This window comes from Myotis lucifugus, unplaced genomic scaffold (assembly GCF_000147115.1).
Source record: "Myotis lucifugus unplaced genomic scaffold, Myoluc2.0 scaffold_262, whole genome shotgun sequence".
In the NCBI taxonomy this organism is placed as follows: Eukaryota; Metazoa; Chordata; class Mammalia; order Chiroptera; family Vespertilionidae; genus Myotis; species Myotis lucifugus.
In genome coordinates, this window is record NW_005871310.1 from 12,897 (window position 1) to 17,345 (window position 4,449).

At 56.3% G+C, this 4,449-nt stretch overlaps 1 long non-coding RNA gene across 1 annotated transcript in view; it reads right to left on the reverse strand.

Moving 5' to 3' along the window:
- Positions 1 to 1,947: 1,947 nt before the first annotated feature.
- LOC111827998 overlaps positions 1,948 to 4,449 on the reverse strand; it is a 79,921-nt gene continuing 77,419 nt past the window's right edge. Inside the window, exon 3 of the long non-coding RNA XR_002831751.1 lies at positions 1,948 to 2,032. This is a non-coding gene — a long non-coding RNA (uncharacterized LOC111827998). The remainder of the gene's footprint in view (positions 2,033 to 4,449) is intronic.

A 4,449-nucleotide genomic window follows, 5' to 3' on the forward strand; every position in this document is an offset into this window, starting at 1 on the left:
AGCAGCTGTCACATTCCTGTCATCACAGAGACAGAGTTTAACAAAAAATGAAACCAATACAGGAAAGAGGTAGAAAGCGACAGATGTCATGGATGCAGCCGTGCCTGGAGCCTATACTTGCCATTACGAAGGCAATAAATTCCCATTTATTCTTAAGCCAAAGTGAGTTATGTTTCTGTCACTTGAAACCAAGAGTCCTGACTAATACGACATTCAAATAAATGTTGGGTGTTGAATGAATTACATGAGTATGGGAGCAATTGAAGACTGCCAAGAGGACTCAGTGACTCGTCCTAGGAAACTTCCAGAGTTCTCCCTGCACACTCCCGCCATCCATGAGCAGAGACGAGCACCCCACACCCCATCTTGCAGACCAGCGTGCTGAACCTCACAATGGCCATAGGCTTCTCAGCAATCCGCCTGCAAACAAGCCACCCAGCCCCTGGCTCAGATACAGCATTGACTAGGCTGATGAAGGTGGTCTGGCTGTCAGTGCCCCCAGGGCACTCCACAAGGAGGAGAGCAGAGAGGTCCTCAGTCAGCCCTATATCCCACCCACTTCTGAATCCTAATCCAACCAGGGCAGGCGCTGGCTGCCATCCAGTGATACTGCCCCTCAGTGCATACCACACAGCTCTGTGCATGGTGAGCATTCAATATGAGATGATAATGGAAAGGTGGGTTTTTTATCTGCTTTCTTTGGGGGTATCACTTTGCAACAGATTAGTTCAGGGAAGAGGGGGTGCCACAGAGCGCAGCCCTAATTATCATCACACCGAACTGTCCATCCCTCATTCTTAAAATTATTTTTTCAACTCTTGTCTCCCTAGCTAGACTACAAGTTCCAGAACAGGGAAGAGAAGAGCCCTAACTATTTCCCTGTGAGTCACCTCACAGCAGAGCTCCAGGACAGAGATGGAGGCTGACCTCCATGTCCCCTCAGCTGATTCAGGTGGCGGGTGACTTCTCCAAAGCCAGCCCTCACCTGGCAAAATGCAAGGGAGGGAGGTGCATTGCTGCCTGGGCAGGGATACTGCCTGAGCCAAAGTCCTCCCTGAAGGCCACATCAGGTGTGTGTGGCCATGCCACCAAGGGGGACTAGGGTAAAGGGGGAGGGGCATAGTGGGGGGAGGGTGATGGCCCCTCAGCTCCTTTCCAGGAATGAGATGGGCCTGGGCATGGGGACCTGGGATGTGGTTTCCCAGGAGAGAGACTTGTGAATAAAATGGTAACAGGAAAAGAATTACCCAGAACCTCTAAGGCAACTCTCCTGCAGGCACTGGGGTGACAGGGCCAGCCTAAGAAGGCCAGTGGGAGGCAAGTAGACCTGTGTGCAAGTTCCATTCAAGAACCAGGAGATGCCCGATCAGGGTGTGGCTCAATGGTGGAGCACTGACCCATGAACCAACAGGTCACAGGTTGCGGGCAGGAGGCAGCCGATCAACGATTCTCATCATTGATGTTTCTATCTCTCTCTTCGTCTCCCTTCCTCTCTGAAATCAATTTAAAACCCATATCTAAAAATGTCTTAAAAAAAACCAGGAGGGTCCCAGCCATGGGACCCTCCTTTCCCATCCCCAGGCCCTGGCAGCCCTTCTGGGCAGTGGCCCCTTAAGGCACTAGCCTGCAGCTACATGCTAAACCGCTCTGCTTCCTCTTGCCTGGGGCCCTTGTTCCGGATCCCCACAGCTCCACAAGGCCTCTCACTAATTACCGAGCATCCTGCCAATCCCATCAGCCCAGTCTATTTCCTCACCCTAACACCCCTGGGTCTCAGTCACACTTCCCTCCCGCGCTGCTGAGCTCAGGTGAACGCTGCTTCCAGAGGAGGCTGGGCACCCCGTGCCCTCACTGGGCAGGCGCAGCTGGGCCGGTGCCGAAACAAAGCAGAGCCTTGAGCGGCACCCCTCCCCGCCCCTCCCCACTTACCAGCTCTAAGCCTCTTACCTTCATGGTGGGAGGTGCCGTGAGAGGAGGGGACAGCGACCGGTCCGGCAGGGGCACATCCGAGCTGTTGGCCAGCTCCTGCTTCCTGTGAGGAGGCCACAGAACACAGAAGAGGTGAGTGAGGGCCTGCCCGCACCGTCCACTCTCTCCTCCAAAGCGCTGGGCTTGGGCACACCGTCCAACACACACTGAGCAAACCAGAGTCGGGTGCATTTCCCAGCTGGGATGGAGTAAAACCCAGAGCAGGGCTGCTCCACGCGTGCTCCCTGCTCCAGCAGCAGGAACTTGCGAGAAATGCACATTCTCAGGTGCACCCCAGGCTCTCGGGTGACGGGGCCCAGGAATGTGCATTTTAACCGTCTCTCCAGGTGGTTCTGACGCACGCTGAAGGCTGAGAACCACGGGGCTAATGAGGTACAGGACTGGGTGAGAGAAGAAGGGAAGAGGGGTGAACATTTTCTATTCATCCTCTCTGTGGCCCCTTTGTCCCTCAACACACACACACACACACACACACACACACACACACCCCAGCCAGACAGCTGACCTTGGGAGGAAGGGGCTGCCTGCTGTGTGAGCTGCAGGTGAAACTTATTTTAGTCCCTGTGGGCTAGGACCACGGGGAGGCGGCTAAACAGAGTTGTGTCGCCATGACAACATGATTGCGACAGGTTCCCTGCTCTCGCACACCCCCCACTTTCCATCTGGCCCTTCCAGTGACCAGGGAGTGCGAGTGCACAGTCTGATCACCAGGCAGAATGTTTGCAGTAGGATAAGGCTTCGGGACAGCAGTTATGCAACAGCCAGCTGGGCAGAGCCCGGGGGAGGCCCCGGACGAGGGACTCTGGCGTCCTGGACGTGCCCTAGTTATGTCCTGGGACGGGAGGGAAGGCAAGGATAACAGTACGAGGAGCCTCAAAAGATCAGGATGAACTAGCCAAGCCCCAACTTTACAACTGTTTCCTTCTCCAGAGCCCCAGCCTGAAGCTGCTGAGTCAGCCCAACACCTGGTCCCCCTTAAACGACCAAGGAACACCCCCTGCCAACTCGAGAGAATGTTTCTGCACTTCTTTCCAGCCCACGTACTGCCAAAGGGGTCACAGCTCCAACCCTAACCTCCTTCATGAGAGAAGCCCACCCCTGCAGAGCCCAGCCCTCTGCCCAGAACACACCCTTGTCCTGGGCCCAGCCACCACCCTGTCCCTGCTCCTCTCAGCCAGACAGGCCCAGACTAAGAGAAGCCAGGCCAGGTGCCCCGGGCCCTGTCCACCCTGACACAACGCCTGCCTTCCCCGAAGCCTGTCCTCCAGGAAGCGAGATAAGGAGGCTGCGTGCACATCTGGCTGCGAGAGGCTCCCTGTGACCCCTTAACCTCAACCTGCAAACGCGCCCTCTGCTCCTCCATCTGCCTTCCTCCTCCTTTCTTTGGTTTTTTTAAATATATTTTTATTGATTTCAGAGAGGAAGGGAGAGGGAGAGAGAGATCGAAACATCAATAATGACTGAGAATCATTGAGCGGCTGCCTCCTGCATGCACCCTTCTGGGGATGGAGCCCGCAACCCGGGCATATGCCCTGACCGGGAATCCAACCATGACCTCCTGGTTCATAGGTCAACGCTCAACCACTGAACCACAAGGCCCGGCTTTCCTCCTCCTTTCTTCTTGGACGTTGGCCTCACTCTGATGGCTGGAGAGGGGGTCTCCTCCCTCCTGATGCAGACTATAGCTAGCTCAAGAACCAGCAGGGCCAACACTCAGCACATGTACACACACACACACACACACACACACACACACACACACACACGCATGCACACACACGAATGAATGCAGCTTCTTCTAGCTCTCAGCCAGAATCACCAGCCTTCCCTTCCACCATGGGATCCAGCCTGGCTGCTCCGGCCCTCACCTGCCTGTGGTCCACCCAGGCCCACCCCTCCTGCCACTCTGCCTCTCCCGAGCAGCCACGGTCCCTCCTCTATGGGCTGCACCCCTGAGAGCCATGGTGGGGAAAGGGAAGGGAAGAAGAATGATCAAGGATGAGGAGCACCACCCTCAGGTCCCCTGAGGTGAGGACAGAGGAAGGCAGCTCCCCTTGGGGGCTGGGAGCCTGGTAGGAAAAAGCATGCAGGGAGGGGAGGGGAGGCAAGCCCCCCTCCCCCCAGAAACTATAGGACAGCTGGGGGTTAGCTGAGGACCTCTGGCCTGCTCCCCTGGAGATGGCTTGTGGGCCAACCTGACCAATAGCTGCCCTGGCTCTCCAAAAACACACACTCTAGGGGAAGACAATACTGGCAGGTTTTTACACCGGTGGTCCAGGGACGCTCGTGTACATGGTTCCCTCCATAAGGCACAAGATGTCCACTCCCATGAGGCCAGAGCAGATGCTCCCTGCATCCCAAAGGGCCCCCGTACCAAACCCTCCCTGGACTGAGCCCCTCTCCCCAGCGCCAGCCTGTTTGCCCCCGGATGCTGGAAATAACCTCCCGGGAGCAGTGGGG